The sequence below is a fragment of the Falco peregrinus genome, chromosome 1 (assembly GCF_023634155.1).
Source record: "Falco peregrinus isolate bFalPer1 chromosome 1, bFalPer1.pri, whole genome shotgun sequence".
NCBI classification, from domain to species: domain Eukaryota; kingdom Metazoa; phylum Chordata; class Aves; order Falconiformes; family Falconidae; genus Falco; species Falco peregrinus.
In genome coordinates, this window is record NC_073721.1 from 24665534 (window position 1) to 24691480 (window position 25947).

At 43.3% G+C, this 25947-nt stretch overlaps 1 protein-coding gene across 3 annotated transcripts in view; it reads left to right on the plus strand.

Moving 5' to 3' along the window:
* Nucleotides 1-3218: 3218 nt before the first annotated feature.
* C1H10orf71 (chromosome 1 C10orf71 homolog) overlaps nucleotides 3219-25947 on the plus strand; it is a 29695-nt gene continuing 6966 nt past the window's right edge. Inside the window, exons 1-2 of one of the 3 annotated variants that reach the window (XM_055793411.1) lie at nucleotides 3219-3371; nucleotides 24834-25000. The gene's annotated coding sequence lies outside the window, so the exon portion shown is untranslated. Of the gene's footprint in view, nucleotides 3372-13824; nucleotides 14034-19771; nucleotides 19998-24833; nucleotides 25001-25947 lie in introns of those variants that run through there. The other 2 variants (XM_055793422.1, XM_055793416.1) reach the window with 2 other exon arrangements.

Sequence of the window (25947 nt, forward strand, 5' to 3'; positions counted from 1 at the left end):
ATATTATGAAGTTATTAATGTGGCAATATATTTGACCACAAAAACCTGCCTTCTAGTGTTGTTAAGACTGTGAATTAGCACCACAAATGGAAGGCATTTCTGACTTCAAGACAAACAGATCATGCTTGGGATAAAATCATTAGCAACATGACAGGTGTACAAGAAATTCTAGGGGAAGGTTTTCCCAAGTGTCTTGCCATGATTTGTAGGCTTAGGTCTCATAAGCCCATGGACTTCAGCTCTCAGTAGCATGTCTCTGTGGAGCAGAACATGAACACCAGCTCCTGAGCTGCTGCAGCCCTGGAACACAGCTGCTTGGTGCAAGTGATGCCCCCTGAACAGTACTGCCACTAGTGTGCTTGGATAACTTCCAGTGAGAGTGAGGGTGCTAGGTGCCAGGTTGAGAACCCTGCAGCACACACTGCCAGCGCACCACACACTGACAAAATTTGCTTGGTAAGGTGGCACCTCAGCCCATAAATGACTTGGTTGTCACCTGTCCTAGCTGGGTAAACCAAAACCCAGCAACAGCCAACAGAAAGGCATTTGGTGGGATTTAATTCAGTTCAGTGCTTTCTAGACCAAATACTCATAACTCTATGTCATGATTTAACCCCTGATGGCAACTAAGTACCACACAGCTGCTCACTGTTCCCGCCACACCCCCTGCAACGGGATGAGGAGAAGAACTGGAAAAAGGTAAAACCTGTGAGTTTAGAACAGTTTAATAATGGAAATAAAGTAGTAGTGGTGGTAGTAGTAGTAGTGGTGGTGGTGGTGGTAGTAGTAGTAGTAATTAAAAGGGAGATAACAAAAAGAAAGAGAGGAATAAAACCCAAGAAAGACAAGCGTTGCACAATACGATTGCTCGCCACCCACTGACTGATGCCCAGCCAGTCCCCGAGCTGCATTCAGCCCCTCCCAGCCAAGTCCCCCCAGCTGATACACTGAGTGTGAAGTTCTATGGTATGGAATATCCCTTTGGCTAGTTTGGGCCAGCTGTCCTGGCTATGCTCCCTCCCAACTTCACATGCACTCCTCACTGGCAGAGCATGGGAAATTGAGAAGTCCTCAACTTAGGTTAAGGATTACTTAGCAACAACTAAAACATTAGTGTGTTGATAACACACTATTCTCATACTAAATCCAAAACACAACACTGTACCAGCTACTAGGAAGAAAATCAGCTCTGTCCCAGCCAAAACCAGGACACTCTGCAATTGCTTTCAGGACTAAGACATGGACCTAGAAATGCCCAGTCAATTCATCTTGTACTTATGAGCTCAGACATTAGAAGCTGATGCACCTTGTAGCAATTGTAGCACCAAGCCCTGAAATCACCAGTGCCAGCCTAGACTGAAAGCAAACAGCTTTCCTCATCTGACTCCTTCCTTTATCCCTGTGCTTACGTATTTGCAGGACTCATCCTGCATCAGTGATATAGTTTACACTGATTGCAAATTAATGGGCACAAGTTCAGCACTCCCTGTCTATGGGGCTTTGATGGTGAATGGCAAATTCATCGGAAAAAGAAACAGGTTTTTGTTAGTGGTAGTTGCTAGGATTAATACCAGGCATGGGGAATGGGAGTAGTTAAGGAGATCACGAACAAGCTAAACCAAGTGGTATATTCCACACATGGCATCAGGAGTTACTGAGGCCTCGATTCTGCTGTGGAAGCAGCACACCCTCACTGGGTATCCTGGAGAGGCTGTCTTGGCAAAGAGCTAAAAGGAGCAGGGTTTTCCAAGATGCTCTATTCAAGCGTATGGCTGTGTTAGCTTTGATGTCTGTCTTTCCGTGGTGGTAGGCTAGACTCATGCCTCCAAATCATCTGCTTCATGTTCAGCAGTTAGAAAGGCAAATGAGGAACAGGAAAGGAATCAAGAATAGTATTGTGTCCCCATGTAAATCAATTCTGAATACTGTCTGTGGTAATTGCTGTCACCTCAAAAAGGTCATAAGAGTACATTAGAGAAAGTACAGAGAGTAGAAGTGTGAAGTGCAGAATATCTTCTTCCATGAGAAGAGATTAAATAAGTAGTATTCTTCAGCCTAAAGAGACAACTGATAGGGATTTTTTTTTTCCATTTCCACAATCTAGGAACTACAGGCCACACAATGAATACCAGCAGAAAAATAATCCTGGCCATAGTCACAGACAGAATATTTTTACTGATGTTCTTGCAAGACACTGAATAATAGGGTTTGCGTAGGGGAAAGGGTTGGTGTTTATGCTGATTACCTAGTACAAAAACAAGCTGAATGGGTGCACAAGGGACCTCCCTGAATCTTTTCCTTTGGCTGACCTACTGAGGCACATCCTGACAGATGCCAGAGTGCTGTGAGGAAGGCTGGGCTGAACCATGGCACCTGCACCCACCTGGATTTGGTGGCCCGTCCCATTGTGCAGACAGTGTAGCCTTTACAGAGTGCTGCAAAAAAACCTGACACTTTGATAGAAGCTGCAGTTTCCATCCTGGCATTTTTACCAGGCAGCAGACCTCTAGGTGGGCAGAGATTCTTATCTTTAGCAGTATTAAAAGTCTTCTGTCTAGCAGCATCTCTCAGAAGCCTACTTGCTAATGGCAACTTCTCATGGCTACTGATTTTCCACCCTCTTTTCAAGCCTTGCTGGTCAGACCATTGGCTCCAGTGCTGTTGTGGGTTTACCTGAGACCTGAGCTCCCTGGCTCTTGGCACAAGCAAGAGAGAAGTTGGTTGGTGTTGTCTTTGCCAGTGGCTGGGCAGAGGCAGGTTGCACTGTCCCAGCCCTTTGTTGGACTTCTTTTGGAGAAGAGTGAGGTACAGATAAGGCAAATTTTTCATCTGATGAATGAAAAGTTAAACTGTAACCACTCATCCTCCTCACTACTTCCAGGCAGAGAGCTGCTGAAGTGGGGCCAAGCCACTGCCACCCTCTTTTCCATCCTCCAATCCTTGTGCTCAGCATACTGAGAGCTGAGGACATGCACTTTTTCCAGGGCTGTCAAATCAACAGTGAAAGGAAACAGACTTAAAGGCTTATTTAACTGGAAAACAGCACCTGTCTTTTTAGGTGAAGGCAGTGTTTGCTTGTCACTCCTGTCAGCAGCATGGGCTTTGCCTGAAAGGCCCTTTAGGCACCTGATTATGTAGGAGGGACAATTATGTTGTCATGCTGCAACACTTGCAGTGCAGGCAGGGTGTGGGTGAGGGGTGAGGGGAGGCGTGTTTGGTGTCAGTCCTGGGGCATATCACTGCCTGTGCTGCTCAGCACCCCTCACTCGGGCAGGGCATGCTGCCATGGCCCTGCCGTTTCACACTCCCCTAGCCACCGTGGGGAAAGGAGGGCATTGGGATGGGCAGTTTTTCTCTGTGAGAACGGCTGGGTATGTATCTCTGTAGTTCATCTTTCTGGGTGAAACACTGTTTCCTGACTGATTTCAAAGTGCAATTTAACATCCTTCGCTTATGTGAACTTGTTGCTGGCAAGAGATGGCATCCTGTCTTGCTTGAATTTGCCGGTGGTTTCAGTGTTTACCTTCTCGCTTCCTCTTTTTAGCCTAGCTCTAAAATTGCAGTGGTCAAGAGTGACAGCCGTGTCTGAAAGCAAAAGCTTATGGCAAAGGCAGCCCAGGGGTATCGTGCTTGCCCAGCACTGAGAGCACAGTGGGACTGCTCACAGGGCTTCTCAGGCAGAGTGACAGCTTAGTGTGGCTTGCTTAGGAAGGCTGAAATGAAGGGACTTGAAGGAAGGAGAATGCTTAATTCACTTAGGCACCTTAACTGCTCATATTTCCTGGTGGAAAATTTGCAAGGAGTCAACAGAAATAGGACCAGACCCTCAATGTTTATAAGAAAAACAATGACTTTGGTTGTTTTGCTGCTCCTACTTTTCCCTTTATTCTTTCCTTTTTTTTTTCTTTTTTTTTTAGGACTTTCCCAGTATCCCCACTCCCTTTACATCTCCTCTTGTGTATTTTGTTTGTATTTTCTTGCTCTGGGGATCTCAGCCCTTGCTGGGTTGTATTCCCTTTTCTGGGGGCCAGAGTCCTGCCCCTGCCACCTCTCTTCAGCTGTCTCAGCACTCGGTACCGAGGCTAAGCCAGTCAAAACGGCTTCATCGCTCATCTGTGGGGAGGACCATGTCCTGAGACTGTGATTCTTCATGCATAAAGAAACGCATTTCAAACCTCTCAGAGGTGTCTGCTAACCTCCACTGATGTGAAAGGGAGTGTAGATGGCCAATTTAAACTTGTAAAAGGCCAGCACTGGGCGTAATGGATTCCATCCACCGGATCTCATCTTCTTGCTCCTACAGGAATTTTGCACAAGAGCTTTTCTCTCCCTCACATCACTGATTGTGAAGAATCCATGCATTCAAATGCTGAAAGAAGTGTTCTTGAGTGTCTCTGTTCCCTGAGGGTGAAATGTTGCAATCCTGCCCCCTCACAATAATAATAATAATAATATCTGCTATTTATAGAGCTTCAAGGTTTCCCAAAGAGCCACCTTTGGGATGGAACACACCAACAGTTAGTGCATAGCAACCCTAGACAACAACGTAAGACAGATGAATGTATCCAGTTGAAACTGAAGATGAGATTTCATTTGGCAGAAGATAATTGCAAAAGTTATTAATTATTATTGGTGGTGGTTACGCAGCTCTAGACTCAAAAGCAATAGGTACTTTTAAAATACTACCAGTAGGTAGACAAAAGCACAAAGGTGTTATGATCATACCACAGTAATTTACAGAAGGCAGAATGTGGAAATAAAAACCCCCTCTTGGAGGTTTTCCCATCTAGGACTCAGCATAAGCTGATGAATAGTCCATAATGCTGGAAGAGAGCTGCATTCTCTTCCTGGCTTTTCTATAGATTCTGAGTATAACCTTGAGCAGCTAGTTTAGTTGCTCTGAATCTAACAATATGTCTACACAGCATGCTGCAGATGTTTAACTAAAGGTGAGATGTGGAAAGCATTCCAATAGAAGTATTTGATATGAGTTTCTGTGTTTTACAGCATGATTTTATTCAAATTTACAGTAGTTTGTTTTTTTGTCTTAAACAACGGGACCAGGTGTACATGGGCCTGGATTTATAGACCATCTTCTCTGAGTGCAAGGTTAGATGCTTGCTTACTCTGACACCAGCAGCCACAGTGGAAGCCCCTAATATACTTGATGATTATTATTAAAATGTCATGGGCTTCACAAGCTAATGTAATTCAAATAGTAAATATAAGGACTATATGATTATATCTGAAGTATCCGGTGGAAACAGTGAGTCTGCAAATGATTTTTGAAGGCAACTATAAGAATCTGGTGACTATAATTTTTTACGGTGTTGCCAAAATAAATGGTAAAGCTGTGAAAGGTACAAAGGAAAATGTGAATCAAGTCACTGAAATTAACCATACCTCAAAGCATCTTATGTTGAACAATGTAAAAATATTGTTGTTTAAATAACATTTCATTTTTACTCATTTCTATTTATCCCACCAGTTCCTTGCTTTCTTCATATTTTCTGGTCTTGCATTACTAACATGGAAGTTTTGTGTTTGTTTCTTCAATTGTTCTCCTAAAAATATGTAGACTTTAAGAATTGGCAGAGATTTTTTTTTCTACTGAAATGTTTCACACTTGTCATGCTCAACCAGGCTGGAAAAAGACTAGTCCAAGATTTGCACCCCTCCTGTGAGGACAGCACAAACTGCGTCTTTAAAACTATAAGTAAGCAGAGCATGTTTGAGCTCGCACTCATGTCTCTGGAAGGGTTTCTGTTGATTGCAGCTGGCTCAGCCACATCTGTCAGGCTGCTTCTGCAGTCAACATCAGTTTCCAAAATATCCAGCTTCCCTGTGGCATGTTGAAATGTCTGAGGGTCTAATGTTCTTCAGCAGGGTTGGAATCAATGTGACTCGTGATCCTAAATGACATGGACATTGTTGTTGAGTGTCATCAGTGGAGACACCAGACCTTGCCTCCTTTTTCAAGCCTGTCTGCATACATGGTCATTTTCTTAATGGATTTCAGATACATCTTGGATTTGGGAATTACTGCTGCATCTTGAAACAGCAATACTTTCTGTCACTAAAAAAACATTGCCATAAATATGCACTTTGAGCATTCAGTGCTTAAATGCTTCAGTCTGTGCTCTACATTGTGTGTAAACACTTGCTGAAATCTCTGAGAATATATGTGTGAGTGATGTTATGAATTTGCTTAGAGCCTTGATTCTGTGAACATGTTTAGTTTTGTTCCCAAGAGAAGGGCCCCTGATCTCTGCAGGAAGATAATTAATCATATACATGTTTGCAGGATTAGAATTTTCATCAGTAATAATTTTACTGTTTGTTTCAGGGGGGAGGGGGAGATACCTAAAATGCCTTTGTAAAGTTTAAAGGAAACCAGTTTTGACATTTTTTAAAAGGCAATATTTATCTCTTTATTCCCATTATATATTTCTTCAAATATTTGACAGCATAAAATTTCTAATAAGTTTTGCAGACTACAAAACTTGAAAAACTGCCTGAAGTCAGTGGTTTACATGACCATAATTCAAGCCACATGCCCTTTCCTTAATGGAATGGGATTAAAGAAGAATTCTTTTGTTTGCATGTGTCAGTTTATTAATACCAGCCACTTCAGTACGTTTGGTACAGTGAATTTCAGTCCTACGAATCACTTTACCACTAAAAGTAGTCTCTGATTACCTGGTACTCATCTGGTTAATCCTCATTAAGGGGCTGTGACAGAGTTTTTAGGCCTGGGGGATTCTGTCTTCCTATCTACTCCACATATTTCACTGACACTATTCTCCAAGTTCAGCTACCAGGAAAAGATGAAGACCCATCCCTAGATTTCCAGTCCACCTAATTCCCTAGGCAGACTGTGCCAAGGGCCTTGCAGCCAGATCCTGGGCTGTGTCCACCAGCCCAGGTGTACTGCAAGCAGAGGAGCTGGGACTGATTTCTGCAACGAATCTGCACAACTGAGCTGTTTCCAAACGCAGCATTTCTGTTTTCTTGCTTTTCTGCAACAGTTGCTTTCTGTTCCTCATGTGGCTCCTTTCTTCTCAGTCATTATTTAGCACTGTTCTGCAGAGAAGTATGTTTGCTATCTTTCAGGCCAGGTTTTTAGCTGTTCTTGACCTTCCTGTGTCTGCATGAACCCCTCCTGCTAACACTCATAATCTCTCACTGTTTGTTAATCTTCCATTCCTGACATTCAGCAAAACCTTGAACAATGACACATTGGCTTTTTCTGAAAGGCTGGGCATAAACTTCTAGTTCTCTCTCTAGTGCTTCCTGCTTTACTGAGTGCCAATTTTAGATTTCTTACTCTTCTTAACTGTGACTTAAAGTCATATCGTTTTAGAAATATGGTATTATAATTCCTCGGATTACTGGAATGGGAAAAAGGCAAAAAGCTATGTTGCTTTTGGGAAAAAGGCAAAAAGCTATGTTGCTTTTCACAGTTAACTGGTGTGTTCTGTTCTGCTGGTAGACTGGAAACAGGTTAGGCAATTGTGTTTGCTGTGGCTTGCATACTAGTGGTGCCCATTTTTCTGCCAAGCTATGCAAACCCGAAACATTTTTCAAAACCTTTTGTGGTTTCCAATACTCCTTTTCTGGGAAGGGTTTTGAGCTAGGAAAAGAGTTGGTTTGAGAAGGAGGAAGTGCAAATTTAAATTTCTTTCCTGTCTGATGTATATCTGGGCTGAAACCCCTCTCCTAAGCCAAGCTAGCCTTCCCTCGCTGCCCACCAGTGCTCCAGCACAAACCCATGCAGGAAGACATTTTGCAGCCTGGTATTTTCTGAACACATTCTGCAATGCTATGAGTTTTTGAGATAATGCAAATAAGTTTTGAAACTTCAGTGACTGCTGAGGAATAAAATTCTCATGTTGTCTTCTGCTGTGCTTCACTGTTTCCTCTTCTTGGCCCACAACAAGTGTATTCTGCAAACCACAAAATGAAAACCCATGTAATTCAGGCAAACCTAGTAGCTTATAACAAGTTTTAATGTTGTATCTTTTCTCTCTTCACCCCTTCTCACACAGAGATAAGCCCACATTTGAACTGCAACTACATCTGCAGAACCAGCTGTACTACTGCAGAACACAATTTCCTCTTGTAAAACGTCAGTATTCCCCAACATCTGGGGGGAGTCAGCCCTGCAAACACTGCCCCAAACCCATGTCTCAGTTGTAAAGGGACCTGGCACAAGACAGGGCCAGTGGTTCTGTGGAAACATCCATGGAAATTCATCCAACATAGTGTAAAATGCAAAATATTGCATGAAATCGGGGAGGGGGGGCGGAATCTGGAACAAAAATCATACTGGCCAGTTCACCTTGTCTGTGGTGGGGTGATACAGTGCAAAGCACTCAGAGTGGCCATGTGACTCCTCCGGGTTGACTAGCCTTCTAGCTGCTTGGGCTCTCATACAATCCCCTAAAAATAGCACCTTATGCTTCCCATCATTGCTGTCCGGCTATTTTAATTAGCTTGTGGTCTCTGTTTTTTTGCTTTGTGTTTTGTAAATAGGAAGTATTTACACTAGGGCAGGAACTTCACATTCCTCCAACCTCTTTTCTTAAACTAGATGGATTATAGCTATGTTTATAAAATACCTAATGCATTTGTCCTAATATTTCTTAATGTCACTGGGTTCTACATGTTTTTAAAGAGAATTACTTTTTAGATCACTCAGACTGTATAAAGGCATTTTTTCCCTCATCTGACCTGTCACGAGTGTGCTCATTTCTCAACCTTTAATTGCAAGACCAATTCATTGCATGTCCTGGGACAGGCTGAACCTCTCCTGAAAATTGCAAAGTGCTGTTGCTTTCTGCTGATTTCACTGACAATTCCTCATGGGAAAGGAAAGATTTTCAAGGTAAATCACTGCCCAGAAGGCAGATAAGCACGTAATGTGGTTTTTTTTCTATTTTAGATAGCACAATTCCTTTGCATGGGTAGAACAGTGCACTGCAGGCTTAAACCCTTACTTGCAGAATAATTTAGCCATCTTCTGGTGTTTAGCATTTCCTGTAGTAAGTTTTTTTTTTCCTGCTACATCTTTCTTCCGCTCTCAGCAGAACGTTTAATAGTGAAACAGTTACACACAAACATCTTTTGGGGGTTTCTGTAGATATGATCTATGTACGTGAGGTGGCTGTCTTACTGGCAAAAGCAAGATTTTGCTCCTGACTGAAAAGTCAGTTTGATTTGGGGAGAAAAGTAGGCTGTAGTTGTGACTGACAACCTTGCCAAAACTGTCACTGAGGCTGTGTCTTCTAGTCTTAGTCCTTCTAGCCTACATTCCGTCCCTGAAAGCCATAAGAGGGCTGCTGAGCCAGTCTGGTGCCACAGCCAGGCACATCCCAGAGTTTTAGGATGAGTGTTCAGGGTTGGAATCCAGACAACTCCTCTCTGCGTCCGCTGAGTCTAGGTAGTATCGATGGGGCGGCAGCAGGGAGAGCAGATCAAGCTGTAGAAATTCTTTTACAATTGAATTTAAGGTCATATTCACAGATAGGCAAAAAGATGGTGGAACCAAAGTCTGCCCACAGTCACAAATGCAGTCAAAGCTGAAATGTTGCTAAGTTTGTTGGTTTCATGAGAAATCTGATTCTAGAGAAGAATCATAGCATTTTGTTTGTTGGAAAATAATATCTTTTACTCCTTTCTGAGGGCAGGATTAAAACAATTTTGATATTGTATTATATTAGACACTCTATTATAAAATTCTGAAAGGTGAAATCAAGGAAGTATTCCTTTTTGCCTGAACCATGCTGAAATTTCTTCCAGAGCTTCCTTTTGCAGAGGATTTTTACCTTGCCAGGCTTCATTCAAAGCTGTAATTGGGACAAACAGAGAAAGCTCCAAGGGCTTAAAAAATTAGAATTTCTCTCCCTGTCAGAGCTCTAGGAGTCCCTGGAGTTGGACTGATAAACTCCAGCTACTGCTGAGGTTTGAGTCCCAAGGAGTAGCCCTGGAGAGAGGCTGCAGATGAGTCCTGCATCTGTCTCATTGCATAAATTCTGTGTGAGGGGCGGATAAGCAGCTCTTCCAGTAAGGGGGAGAAATGACCCCAAAGGAAGAGGCCACAGGACTGCTACTGGTCTTCAGGTGCAAGGAACCCTTCTGTCATCACCTACATCTGCTCACCTACGGCTGGATTTGTCAGGACCGAAGTTGATTCAAACCTGGATGTTTAAGGGCCTGGACCCAGGAGAGGATACAGGGAGACAGGAACATGACAGACATCTACTTGTCATTTTCCCTGATACGAGGTGCAGCGTGGCCTGTGTTGGCTAACAGGAGGTGCTGAGCAAAAAATGCAGCCTTCGTGTAGTTCCCCTTTGGGTGAGAAAACACCTATAGCAATACTGAGACATCTTCCTCACTTAGGACCCTCAGGTCTCTGCTGCCTCCTGGAGACAGGAAGGTGGGGCAGGTCTGACCAGAGCTTTTACACAAAATCTGCCTGCAGGAAGAAGCAGTGATGCTTTCACACTTAGTAGAAAATGTGCAGATATACAAGTCCAGTGCCTCCTAGAGGAGAATGCAAAAATGGACATCTCAACTCATTTTCAGTCATGCCCTCTCCTTCAGCAAGGTGTGAAATGCAGAGACTGCAAAAAGAGGAACAAGTGGACCACCCCCTCCACAGGTACTGGGAGCATTTCCATCATTAGAGGAGGTGTGTGCTCAGATCAGCATGAGCATGGAAGGAAAGGATCTTGGGTGCAGATTGTTGGCAAACTGCAGGAATGGGATAGAACTGGCAGCCACCTCCCCATCCAAACAAATCCCAAGGAGGTGGAACCCCCCTGCTGGAAAACAAGCTGGGGGGACTTGGGCTGCCCCAAGGAGGCAGGTGGAGCAGCATCTGGTTTGCACCATGACTCTGTTTACGACTGTGTTGCTGCTGCACTCCCTGGCACATCCAGGAGCAGACATGCAGGTGCTAGAAACGTGCTAGAGAAATGCAGGCCTTGCAAGACTTCAGGTGGGGCGCAGCATTATCTACCTGCAAGTGTGGGGATCAGCATACAGAGCAGGTGAAGGCGTTGCCCTCCTGTGGGGCATGTTCTAGTCCTTGGTTTGCTCCTTTTGTTCAGCTGGTATGACCCTGGGGCTGCTCTGTCCAGCCAATGCTCTGCACTTACCTGTCCGCTGCCCAGAAAACAAGTTATTGCACTGACTGTGATAACAGAAACAAATCATTCAGTCTGTGTCTGCCAGGTAAGAATTGAACCTGCATTGCTCTGCTGGACAAAAAGTGCTGTAAACAAACAACTGAAAACTCAATATAGTCAATAGGTCCCTTGTCTGTTAATGCCATGAGAATTATGAACCATTTACTTTCTACAACCAAAACAGTTTGATGCTTGCATTTTCCCAGTCTAGGGTGGCATGTTTTCATTTCTGTTTATAATCAGTTCCACTTTTTGGTTTCCATGTAGCAGGGACTTTTCACATGTCATTAGTCCATTGACCCCTTGGGGTCTGCATACTGCTTCCCTGGGATTTGCAGCTAAGGTAACAGAGGGAAAAAACTGTCTCTCTCAGTAGGGCAGAACTCCATTTATTTCCCTAGAGAAAGTGTTAAGGGATACAAGTTAGAAAACACTGAAAACTACTGCTCTTGCATAAGGCTCTCATGTCTGTATTCTCAACCTTGCTAAGCATACAAAGTTTCAAGTGTGTGTGTGAAAGATGGAGTTCATTATACATACATACATACCTTAATTTTCCATTGACATATTTGTGCAAATGCATACTCTTTTCATATAAATTTAGAATTTCAGTCCAAATTGCTGTCTACAAGAGTTGAGTGGATCTGTTATTGCTCTACACTCACTGAAAGGAAGCAGAAGGAATTTTTGCTTTTTAAAAATTTCCTGGGAGCAGGGTAACAACATCTAAGTGTCACTGGGTTGTGTTTGTTATGCGTTATTCAGTATTTTTCCCCAGAAGTGGTTTTATTTTAATGACAGGCCATTTGATCCCAGGGTCTTATCTGAGAATTGAATTTGTAACTTTATGTATTTATTATAATGATATTTGAATAAGCATAACGCCTATCCCAAGATTTGAGTCCTTTCAAAGCTGGAGTCTGTAAAGCCCATTCCACATGATGAATAGTGTTAACTCCAGATGCTTTTGTATGAGAGGCCTGTTTTGGATTTTCCAAGCATTGTCACCATTCCTGCCCTAGCAGTTAAAATTTCCATAGGGGTCTTCCTAGTTGCACCTCAGCCTCTAAGCAGTTCACAAGTTCACGGGCTTACAGAAAGCAGGGCTATACCTGCCTCTCTTCATAGACAGCAGGGATGGGTTTATTTTTAGCACAAGTATTCCAGAAGTACATTCCACCCCTCTTTAGAAATGTGTGGGAGAGACAGACACACATATACAGACAGTTTTGCCTACATTAGTGGCAGTGGATGCCTGAATGCTACTTTTCCACTGTCTGTTTTCATCCCAAACTTTTTTTTTTTTCAGCATGCAGCAGTTCTCTTAGATACCTCAGTTCATAGGTGCCATGACTCATGATGCACCAGACCTTTGTGTATAAGTGCACTTATGGGTGCAGGGCATGAGTAGATGTTAGAAGTGTGTCGTTTGGGGCCAGAACTTGGCAGAAGTGCCCTGATGTTTGGCAAGGCCAGCATTCATTTTGGGGTGAGTTAGGAGAATCACTTGAGCACCAAAAGCCTAGACCAGGAGTTTAGGGGAGGGAGCTTTGCAAAATCTTCCCGCTGGGAGCTAAGGTGAACAATACACCTCTCCCAGGTGGAGAATTAAAAGCAGAAAGTTACTTTGCAGAAGGCAGGTTGCTGCCCCTCCAAGGACCAGTAAGCTCAGGTTGCTCTTGGATCACAGAGAGGATGAGTTCATAAGTTGCCTGCTGCTTGGAGATTCTCAGGCAGCAGGTACTGCATGGTTATTGCCTTGCTTGTGCTGTAGCAATATAATTAGCAGCTCTTTTTAAAATGCAAATGAGCACTGGGCTCACGTGGAGCCCTGCTCTGCCATGGAAGCAGGACTTGGGCTGTAATCGCAGGAGTCTCTGCTCTTCATTTTGCTGCAGGCTGTGGCTCAAGTCCCAGCGTGATGCTGAGTCCTGAGAGCACCCCGTGACTTCACTAAGGAGCTCTGTGCACTCAGCATGGCACAGGGTGCAATCCGTTGTTTATATCTGCAGTACAAAAACTTAGCTTGTTGACTTCATGGAATATTTCCCCTATTATTCAACATCCTATTGCAGTTCGCCAAATGAAACCCTATGCTGACATGTGCCTCCAGGAGGGTGGCTGGTCTTGTTTGCTTTGGAAGGACGGTGGAATGGGGTCCTTACTCCAAGAACGCTGGATACATTTGTCCAGCCTCTATGATGAAATGAGCTATTTATGAAAAAGCACCAGCAGGACAGCAATGTGTTACTCATGTGCATACTTCTTACATAGTGTTTTTAATGGTGACCTTAATAAACATTGTGACTCCCACCTGTAGATACAAAAATGCAGTGCTTTAAGGTTTGAATCACTGGCAGTAGCGAGCCAATAGCACAGCATTACTGTCTGTATTAGTTATCTCTGAAGCATTACTAATGCCGAATCTGAATGTAAAAATAGCTGATGACTGTTTGTTTCATCTGTCTGTTACTTGACACCGCATGGTTATTCCAATACGTATGTTTGCCTCTTCCCTACCATGATCTCCGTTTGGTTTCCCCTTGCCTGATAACTATTTAAATACATTTTACTAACTTTGGATTCCTTGCTCACTTCACCTGGCTGGGCAGGTCTGCAAGGGCTCAAGGGTTAGCTCCTCCACATACTTTTTTATTTATTTATTTTTCAGTGGTTGTTTCTATTAAGATAACCATGTTCAGAAGGAAAGTCTGAAACACATAAATAATGGGAAGTGCTAATAGTAAGCAGGCTGCTGTAAAATGTGCTGGGGCTTTGACTTAAGGGAAGAAAGTGCAGCCCTGTACTGTCCCTGATCAGGAAGCTGGAGCACAGAAGGTAAGGGGGAAGCGTATGGGTGTTTTTAAAGGAGGGAAATGGTGAAGAGTGGTGAGCCTGAGTGTGTGAATGTGTGGGCACTTAAGGATCAGTTGTGTGATTGATCAGATAAGAGAAATCAAACAGCATTTGTATCTTTTTTTTTCAGTAATTAGAGGAGGAAAGACCTTTCATTTAGTATAGTTTTTTTCTGTTCTGAAAAATGCAGGATTCTCTCTCAAAGTCTGTGTGTGGAATGAGACATACATACAGATTTGTATGCAGTAATTACGGTTTATGACATACAATTATTTGGTAAGGGGCTATGATCTTTTTAAAAGACCATAAAATTGCTATGAAGCTCCATTTAATTGTCCTATGCATTGTGCTGTAAGCAACTTTAAGCAAATAGACATTGATTTTATTTTCCAGATGATTACTGCCTGCAGATAAGGTACTCGTAAAAACTTTAGTGATTTGTGTAGGAGTTTGAAGGCATTTTTATTTCTTTTTTTTTTTCTTTGAACAAATAGTAAGATAATAATTTAAATATTTTATAGAGTGCAATTAGTTCCTACAGAGCCTGAAAAAGTAAAATAGTTCAAATACCTAGGCAGTGCTAAGAGGCCACTATAAATGACTGTGACTATGACTTGTATCCAATTTTAATCACTGGAAAATTTCTTAAATGGCGTAAGCTTTTCTGAGTCCAGTTGTTGCAGAACTTCTTAATCTGCCCTCCTAAGGAACTGCATTTTATTAGCCTAGCTGCAGAACTCAGCAGCAAAATAAGAACAGAAATAATTAAAATTGAGCTTGAGAAGCCAAACTGCTTAAGCTTTTTTAAATGGCCTGTGAACAGGCAATCCGATTAAATCTGAACAGGGAAGTTTTCCAGCAGCAGGTCAAAGCAACTGGTTCATACTGACTTTGTACAGTATCAGCTACAGGGTTCCTCACTAGTCCTCTGCCATTCTGGGAAGGCAGCTGAGGAGAAGAAAAAGTGAGAAGACATAAGAAGAAATTAACTTTCTGGACAGGATCAAAGTCCATGACTTCTTTTCCTTCACTTCTTCAAGGAACTGACCATATAAGAAGCAAATGCACTCAGTTAAATGCTTGAAGGATAAGATCTGTGGAGAATACTAACAAATAAAAGATTTCTATTATACTGGAGCCCCAAAACGACTGAATTTCTCCACCCTTCCACGCTTGTCACTAGGAAGGTATTTACATACATATTAACAATTTAGTTGCCAAAACAGTTGTAACAGGCACTCACCAGTGAACTTGAAGGCCACAGCTGGGTGGAGGTATGCAGGTATAATTGCACTCCTGCGCTGCAAACCAAAAGCACAGGGAATTTTCACTCTGTAGCCTCTTATTCCTACTTCCTTCTCCGCTTGTTTTGTCCGTGCATGCATTACTAGAGCTGTGCAAAAGGCCCACGAAAATGTAAATCACTCCAAGACTGGGAAAAAAGCCAACCAACCCTATGAGCCAGGTTGGGGGAAAACACCACTCATCTGTATCAGTCTTTCTTGAGTTTAGCTGAGTTTACACACACAAAATGTTGCTAGCAGAGGCAAATTCTGCAAGTGGTTTCTAGCTGCCGGCTTCGCTGTGCTGGCTTGCCTGCAGCTGGGATGCCAGGTCACACAGAGCTTTGTATACTATAAGAAAGCGGGTGAGTCCATTGCTTTTAGAGCTAGTGTGCATTGCTTGAGGTAGTGTCAAATTTTGGGACCAGCAGTCTGTGAGCCAGCTGACAGGTGTGTGGAGAAAGGGACCATAGTGGGGGCTGCATGTGTGCATTGATAGGGAAACTTTACACTTGAGAAAGGGTTGTCCCTCTTCTATCAAGCCTGCATGTGTTTCTGTGTGAGTCAGTGATTGCTTATACATACATATCTAAGTGTGTGTGTGTATATGTATATTTGTGTGTGTGTTAAGCTTGGTGTTTTGTGGCTATGTTGCTGCTTGCCAGGTTTTTATGGTTTTCAAGTGTGCATGGTCAGAGAGACTGCCACCAAACGCCCTGTGTCTTAGCAGCCCCAGAGAAATGCAGGCAGCATTGAAACCCTTCCCCAGAATTAAGGTTTTCCTCTCTCTTCGGTTCCCCTGCCAAATCATCCTCTTTGGACAAGCATAGAAAGCAGATATTTAATTATAGTCCTAGATTTCTTTATCATCCACCTCCTGTGCTTGCAAATAATGATAAACAAGAAGACATTAGCTAGTAATGATTAATCTAAATCATCTGGTAACAGTCAGACCAATCTTCTTATGAGCCAAGCAGGTCAAATAGTGATGCATCTTTATTTTCAGTCTCTCACACAGCTACATCCCAGTAGTTTCAGGGATGCTTTCCCTGTTACTTACACGCTGTGTCTGAGGCTGTTTTGGGAACTGTGACAGGGCTACAACAGCCAGGTACATGAAGGCCACCTAGATCATACTTTCCACTTGGAGAAGGTAGAGATGAAAATTTCTGCAGTTTTTTGAAAAGTCTCTATAAGAGTTGCGTGTCGTTGACGTTTGGCTACACCTTAACATGCAGAATCAGAAAACAGCAGTATCTGGCAGTTTACAGCTACTGCAAATCCTCAGTCTCAGATGTGCTTCTCTTTATCACCTTTATCTTGATCAGACATAAGCTGTCATACCTTAAGGTTCATTTGGCTTGCCTGTCAGCTTCATTATAGACCCTTGTACGGTTCTGCACACTTCTGATGGCTTCTGTTCCATTGTGATGTATTTCAGGTGTGCCCCTGTCCCCATCCTTTGCATGTTTCAAAGCATAGGGCTCCATCGTGCAGAAACTGGAGTAGGTGCCCAGGACTGCCTGACATGTTGGTGCAGAAGCAACAGCATGCTCAGAGGGAACAGGACCTGCAAGCTGCGTCCAGGGTTTGTGCTGGGGCAGTGGGGCAGCATTCCTGGTCATGATGTTCCTCGCTGAGACTCTTCATTTTGACTGATCTGTTTTGAAGTAGTAACATTAGGACTTAGCCCGTTTCTCCAAAACTGAGAAATTATTCTTTGCCAGGCTTGTGAATTGAATGAAGCCATAGACAAGTAGCTAGAATTGCCACTTGAGGTGCGGAGAAATTGAGAAGGGCTGGGGAAGAAATGGCTGGTGACAGCAATGAGCTGCAGGTGATGCTATTGCCTGCCTGCAGTGTTCTTCAGAGGGTCTAGATGGTCTGGAAAAGCACTGTGATGACTGTATCACCGAGGTTGCTGAGGGACTGATTCAGCCAGAGTCACTGGCCTGTCTTTTAGGGAACAAGTGTGGGTTCTGCTTAAAACTCTTGTTATTTTCTTTTCTGCCTTTTGCATATATCCTTTACAGAATAATCACAAGAAGCACAGTAGAATGCTGCATTAACTGTAAAAGAATTAGGAACTGCCTTGGGGACTAACTGTTAAATCATGGGGACACACCAATGAATCAATCTCTGAATAGGAAGTGGGAGACTGCATTTCCCTGGGAAAAAAACACCTACTCCTGTTGCACAGTGAAAAGGGAACTGGAAGGAGCTGCCGTCTTGCTCAGGACAAGACCACTGTCTGGTTTTTGTTCCTCAAAAGGAGGAAAACAGTATGAACTCCAGAGATAGTACCTGGGAGACGGGGTGGGTGGGCTCTCCCCTGCCCTCTCAAAGTCCTGCCATAGGTGGATAGTCCCATGGCCATCTTCCAGATAGCGGGCAGGAATAAGGCAAGCCACAGCCTTTGTCCTTCAACTGGAATAGCTCTGTTGTAATCACCGATAGTTGAGAAACAGTTTGTCATCAGAAGAAAGATGTTATGTGAATGGATGGTTGTATGCTTGAGTCATATGCTCTGGCATGTATATAAATGTGTATCGCCCCGCCCCGGCTCCGCCACACTGCTTGCTGGGGAACTAAGCTCTTTTGACTGCACTTGAAAACTATAGCAAGGTGTAAGTAAAGAAATAGCTCTATTCCTGCAGCCTGAGCCAGAAAACCTTGAAAACCAAAGCCTCCACCTTCTCTTCCCCCCTTTGATACACATATTTATTTGTCTTTGGTAACATGAGAGGTATTTCAGGATACTGCAGTATTTCAAGATATTGCATGTTCCTAAATCCCGTGGAAATCAGTGGGTGAGAAAACCACTTAGAACTTGAAACAATTTTGAACATAGCACATATACATGGCTTAAATTCTTTTCTTTATAGAAAACAGATTCAGCAAAATTCTTGTCCAAAAGAACTACATATCCAGAAGATACAAAGGAAGGGAGCAGGTGAGACTACCAGTAAAAGAACACTACTTGTTTTCTGCAAGCCTATTATTTCCTGAGACTGCATCCTGCATGAGTGGGTGTGGGTCAGACTCTCCTTGTCAAGAAGCTTAAATGGTCTGAGTGTAAACTTGACAGTGCAGATGGTATCGGTGTGCTGGGGCTGATGAGGAGGGCCGTGTAAGTGGGGGATGGTTTCAGATTCCCCAGCCTGGAAAGCCTGGAAAGTGAGGCATGACTGGTTGCTAGCTGTAGATTTACTTGTGTAGGTCACAGAGGAGAATACACCTGCTTCCCTCTTGTGTCTAACATACTTGCTGGTATCATTACAATTTTCCTGTGACAGGGACTGGGACTGTTTGGCGTGCTCCTTCACAAGGCATCCAAGACATTTCATTTGTTTTCTTGTCCATGTATTTTTCTTCCTTTCCCCCTTTGTCATCTCCTGTCTCTAGCAATGCCACAGTACTCCACAACTTTCCCTCTACAATGGAAAAATCTCCTTTCTTCCACACAGCAATTGAAAACTCAGAAGCTTTCATCCTCTAAGCCTTGCTTGAGACTAAAATGAAAGGAGATGAGTATCTGTCTCATCAGCCAAAATCCTGTCAGTGAGGAGGCTGTACCAATGGAATATCAGTTGTCACCTTTAACTAATGAAGAAGGCTTGAGTCTTCATGATCTCAGACAGATATAGGTATCAAGTACCTGAGGCTGAGCTGAGATCTTTGCAGCAAGACAGTCACCTGCAAATCTGGATGGATTTCACTATACAATATAGTGCCAAGCTACAGCACCATACTCAGTTGAAAGGGTTTATTTGCAGAGGCTCATGGTAAAGTACCATGACCCATGAAGGACAGGGGGAAGGCACATTTTTTCCTTAACTGACAAAGGTTAAGCTCTTCTTGTGTGATTCAGAAAATATAGATTTGGTTCCCTGCCCTGCCACAAACGCCCTGTTTGATCTTGGGCAAATCAGTCAGTTGAAGCTGGGCCTTAGCTGCTGATCTGTAAATGAGACAGAAATCCTGCTTGCAGTGAGAGAGTTTGTAAGGATAAATAGCCACGAGGTGTTCATGTACCATATTACTGGGGAGCTGTATAAATATCTCAGTGTATAATGACTGACCTAGATACAGACAGTGGCCTTTTCCAGTCAGACATTTAATGCCAAGAAATGCACTGTTTGGGTTCAGTTGCTTAAATGTCACTTGTCTGTGCTGACTTCAGGTCATGGGAGGAGCACCATCCCTTTGCCTTGTGATTCTCATAGACTTGTGCTGTTTGTCAACTGCTGCACCTGCCCTGTGCCCGTGTTAGTCATGTGCTCTTGCCTTTGACTTTCTTCATCATGTCTGCATGTTACTGACTCTTCAAAGGCAGTAGGATAGGGCTCAGGTAATGGAAGGAGTGAACAGGAGTTGCAAGAAAGCCTCAGTCCAGATACAACCCTTTCTGAGAGACATCTCCTTCTTCCAGACTTGGCAGGCCTCTTGGCAGGATGGGGCATTTGGAGGACATTGGGAAAGGCAGTCCGGAGACCAGCTGGAAATAACTGTTGGGTGTTTGCCATTGAACCAGAAAGGGAAAGGTAGAGAGACTTGCCATGATTCTTCATAGCTGTCGCAAGCAGTCTCTGTTCCTCCCTTTTTTCTTCACGTGAGGTCTTCATCTCCCAGTGCTTGAAGCTTTGTGGTCTGAGCTGAAGAGGTAAGCATTGCAGCTGGGGCCTGGAAGAGGTTCACATCCTTTGGGGAAAGGACACAGAGCAGGATACATAACATAGTCATTAGCTAGTACACTCCCTCCTTGCATTCATGCTTCCACCAGGTTGCACTGACCTTCCTTGAGCTGTTAGTCTGATGAGCCCCCAGTTCCAGCTCCCATGGCAACAGATACACTAGCTTCAGTAGACCTCGTGGGGAGAAAAAGACTTCAGCTGTCTTTTCTTCAGAAACAAACTGTTTGATTAAACAAATAAAATCACTATCATATTCATTTTAATGGCATTTCCCCTAAAAGATGGTTGGAAATATTTTCTTTTATCATTTAGGATATTTACTTAGGGAAATTTCAACACAAGATCACACTGTTGCAATACTGCCAGAGTATTGTTTGACACAGAAAATAAAATTAAAAGTTTCAGTTAATGTTAAATAGCATACACCCTCTCTGACTTAAGGACAGTAATAATATGGTATTTTAACTATTATAGTATATATTACATGCTACTTCTCATGGCCTATAGTGTAAAAATAGTAAAATACTCTGAAACAAAATGATTTTTTTTTAGTTCTGAATGAAATGTTGAAATTTATAACTTAATTTCTCTTCAGAATCTTTATTCCATGAGAAATTTCAAGATCAATCTAAATGAGAACATCTTCCCATCCATCACGCACAAACATATTTCCAAAAGGTGATATTGTCCACAGGATGGAAATTCTGCTGGTCGGGCCTGGGACTGCACAACATCTACCACACAACTCTTAGGTCTAGGTATTCTAGTGAATATTGCAGAAAAGAGCAAAAATGCACTGCTATTGTCAGTGATGGGTGATACAGGTTAGAAAATCAGAATTATCCAGAGGACATGATTTGGTGACATAGCAGTGTGGTATCAGTTCCAAATCCCTTTCCTTCACATGTTGGTCTGAATGCCACATGGGGGTGAGGTTTGGCTCATCAGAGATGTTGGATTTCACTTTACTGTGGTTACAGTTGCTTATGTAGCCTTCTGGATAGTGCACCAGTGTCAGCTTAGGAAGTAGATGTATTTAGAGTCACCAATTCTGTTCTCAGTTATTCTACTGACGTCAGTAAAATGACTCTAGATTTATACCAGTGTAACTGAGAACAGAAGTTGGCCCAAACTCAAGAACAGTCTCTCCTCTTCTCTGGCCCTGGACAAGCTGTTCGAGACACAATTGCTGGGCCAAATCCTGAAGGGGAATGGACCCAGTCTACACTGGTTTGGTTCAGGTACATGGTTCCTTCACCTTGCTTTCCAGTGCAATGGTTAAAGATCTGAATCTGGAATAGCTGAGGTCACCTTGTTCTCAATAGTAGTCATTTCTGTCAGTGTTTGGGATTTTAACCCTAAGCCGAGCCTGTCCAGTTCTCCGCCCTCCATAGCTGGAGCAGGTATTTGTATTTGAGCAAACCGGTTCCTCTTTCCCAAAGCAGAAGAATTTTCTTTGGCTGTCCCTTATGACCACAAAGTACAATGAAAGTGATCTTGTTGGATGAGGGAAATGGAGGTTCATGCTAATAGCTTTCATCTTATGACCACCTTAATCCAGAAGTTGCCTTTCTTGACAGTTCAGGGAAACGTAGCTGGAGCGCCACTGTCTCTTGCCAGGGAGCTCCCCTCCTTGATGAGGGTGTTGTGATCCTCCCGCCGGTCCATGTGCCCTGAGGGCTACTCAAAGAGGCAGTGTGCCTGGAGCAGCCAGGCATCAGGGCAGATCAGAGAGTGTCTGGCTCAGATGCAGCCCAATATGACCAGCCCACACACCTTTGGCAGTCCAAGCAGCCCAGCACAGAGGATATTCAGGTATTCTGCACCAGACTACAGGGGTTTAAAATTCTCCTTGACATCCTTCTGGGTCCTTGTCTCTGACAGGGACTCACAGGGTGACCCTTAACTCTCTGACACCCTTTTGTCTGTTTTCCTAAATGCGCAATGAAGACAGCAGTACTGTGATCATTGACCAACAACAGCACACTTAATAGCCGTCCATGTACTGATCACTGCCGCCATGCAGGCTTTTCTGGCAGTATCCAGGAGAGCTCACTGAGTCAGTGCTGCTCAGGCTAGCGAGGAGGTGCCATCAGCTGGGAGTACTGTCTCAGCCTGATGACACATAGCTGAACAGGCCTGTATCTATCCAGCTCTCTCACCAGATTATGAGCTCCCATGTGTGCCATGAACAAAATACACCTATGCAAAAAAGCCATCAATTCATTAGAGAGTCTCCGAAGTACTAACTATACATTGCCATGATGAGCCCCTGGAAGCCCAAAGCAGCAGTGTGTATGCAAGTAGAGCACGCCACTGAATAAACCTCAGCCAGCAGTCACCACAGGGCTCTGAGTTTTGGGCTGGAGCTGTGGATGGATGCCATACAGAGAGCACCACATAAAGAAACCAGATCACAAAGATTAAAACATCTCAGACCTTCCCTCCCTCTCTCTTCTCTTCCCATCCTCAAGGGAATGCAGTGCTGTTGACTTCATACTGCTATGCAGCTCCTAAGGTCACTGCCAAAATACCACCATGATGTCTCATGGCACAATATTTCAGCCAAATACCAGCCCAAGGGTCGGGGGAACCAACTGGTCCTTTCTGTATTGCAGCAGCAGTGATGTCACACGCTCCAGCCAAGTTTGCTGGTTTGCCCAGCTCCTGTCTAGTGAAAGAAGTTGACATTCAGTCTGTGCCAGGCCAGGAATAGTCTCTGTAATTTAACCTCCTCATCACAACTTGCTAGGCACTTAAGAGGACCACTGAAAAAAGCCTCCTATTTGAAAGAGAGTGGAAGCTGATTTCTGATTAAGCTCCTTGAAATCTGTACATTTATGCAAGTTTTTTTAGTAGCTCTTATCAGGTGATGCCTACTGCAAACACCTCACGTGTTTCTCAGCGTCTCCCAAGAAGTTCCAGATGACTAGTGTTGCTTTCCTGTCTTGAAAATAGACTAAATTCAGACATTCTTAAATGTTTGATCTAGCTGAATCCTGACCTAAGCTCAAACTCTGCACATTGCTTGCTGGCTGCCATGTTTGTTCAAAAAGTTAAAAAAATTGGGACTTCACCAGGTTATTAAACCAGCCATGACCAGCTTCTCTGCCCAAAGTTCAGAAGCTGCCATCATACCTATACAAGGGATAGCTAGACCAGTATAGTGCTGCTGTTTCCATCCAGTCCCAGTGGTGATCTGCACCCTGAACACCTGGTGCATATACAACTTTTCCAGCTTGAAACATTACACTACCCAAATACTAGTATTATGGCCAGGCTAGATAAGGATCTTCACAAGGATTCCAGAGACAGTGGCAGTCACTATTCTTCTTTTCATCAGTGGCACTGAGTTGTTTTTGCAACAGTGACCCCATCTAGGAAAATGATTGCTGAGATTACATCATGATCTCCATGTTTATTGTTACTCTACTCACTTTTCAGCAAATGTTCTCAGTTTACAAGGGACGAGATGTTTCTTCAGACCTCCGTCCACGGGATCTGAAAGCCAAGCTTCCTCCTAGCTCAGGCACCACCACCACTAAATAGCGATAAACACTGTGCCACTGGAATTTAGGCAAAAGCCCCGCTGATGAGTGAGCCAGAACATAATCACAATCTTCCATGGCTGTGTTGGCTTTGCACATTTAAGAGTACCACAGAAGCAGTAAAATTGTAATTTAACCTCTGAGTGAAGATAACTGAGTACACATCTCTGCAAAGAGGATGCCCTTTTGCATCTGGCTGCAACCAGACACAGCACAGGATTTTTTTCTTTGCTTTTACTTTTTTTTTTTACATAGACATATTAAGTGTTCCACAAAAAGCTCTGACTGATACAGGCTTGTCCCTAAACTAACACTAACAACAGTCCTTCCCCAGGTAAAGTGCAGGAGACCATCCCAGTGGGTGAGCCCTTGTTGCCAGTTTTCCAAGTGTGTTTTGAATACCATAGGCTGACACAAAACTTTCCTTCAAGAAGACCCTTGCTTCAGGAAAGTCTACTGTGTCTACACCTATCTACACCTATATGATTATCTGCATTTCCTCAGGGCCAGGCAATTCTCCTTGTAGGAAATGAATATATTCTTGAAACAATGAAGCAAACTAGCCTGAACCTGTGGGTGTCTCCACAGCAAAAGGACAGCAGCAAGGCATGTTCACCATAGCTGAGCTTTCCTTTAGCATCTCCTGACTCTGATTCAGGCATGGAAGCTAGAAGATGTTTTATTTACTGCCTCTCACCATCCCAGCTGTCCACCTTTCCTCTCCTTTACAACAGGGACAACAAAAAGGATGGACTTTCAAACCTCAGCTGCATTAGTTCCCAGTCCACCAGTTTGACACCTGTCTGTACTTGTTGGCAGCAGGAAATCATGTATGTGTGGAGACACACGTTTTCTTCTGCAGTCCCTCTGAACAACTGGCACAGCAGGGACATAGACAGCAGCAGGGGACAAGACATCTGCCCCTTCTTTTTAGCCTGGAGACATCACCCAGGCTTTGCAATGGGCAGACTGCAAGGAAACTATTGCTCTCTCAGCTGTTAATCTCTGCTGGGGCTACTAGAAAGTGCTGGAGATTGTGGTAGCTGTTTGCTAGGAACCTGACTGCACTCTGCAAGCTATTGAATCTTCAAGGTATCTGGTTATCACTCTGGAATATATATCTGTCTCTTTTGATTAAAAAATCCTGTAAATCACTCCTAAAAAGGTTGTAAAATGTGAATGAATAAATGAATGAATGAATGAATGAGCACCAATCTTCAGATCATGCAAACAAATGTCTTTGTTTTCAAATTGCAGAGTTAATTTAAGATCAAAAAATGCTGAAGGTCGGGAACATCTCAGGACACTACTTCTGTCGAATCTACATGGACTATTTCTCCCTCCTCACTAAAGATGGTCAGAAATTAAGCCAAACACAAGCATGAGAGGGAGTTCTAACGATGTGAAACAAAATTACATGGCAGGTATGTACCTGTACTTCCCACTCATATAACAGTTAAGAATCAAAACCAAGAGCAAGATGGCCTTTCATTTGTCTTTTCTTGTTGCATTATACACAAAAATATATGTGCAGTGGGGTTAGTGAAACTCACTTTTAAAAAATCTTTTTACAAAGTAAAATGGAGAAGCTCTGTTAAGCTCATTTTATAACTGGTATAAATCTATTGTAGTTCTGCATAAGTCATTGGAATTGTATTGCTGGAAGGACAGAATCAAGATTCACAATGATACTTTGAGTCTAAAAATAGGTGGGCTGAAGTTTTTCAAATAGAAAAGGAAGGTGAGGAGTGTTTCCATTTGAAGAAACAATCGAGTCTGAGTAATTCAGCTGATTAAGCCCAGTTTCTCTGACTCTTCATACTGTGACCAGCACTGAGTCACCATAGGGAAAAATGTGCCCTTTCCAAGAGTCTCGCTGAGATGAGCCAAAGTAGAATCATGGCTTTGGACAGCTGGAGCGGCTGAAGTCTGGATCTGGATTTCATTGCTCAGTTCTATGATGGATCCAACCTTGAAATGGAGACAGCTTCCACTTGCATGGAAGCTAGAAGCTGCTGTAGATGTGAACTGTGATGTCTCAGCTCGGTACAAGTTCGTGATGCAATTGTACTAGGAAATGGAGATACAGATCAGACTTTCCTTAAGAAGGTGGTTTTAGCTAGCTCTTGAACACGCTTTTAAACTGAGTCTTGATGTAGTTTAGTCAATACCCCGCTCAAACCATTGAAAGTAAGAATAAGTAGCTGTAGAGTTTACAGAGTAAACTTTAAAGAGTTTTAGCATATAGATTTCAAGTATAGCTGAAGGGTCTATTTTGCTTTTACTTGTTCCATCCAAAGATTCCCCCATCCTGTCTTCAGATTGATGTGGAGACAGACAGAAACCACAGTGCTGTGGTCCCTGACTGTGC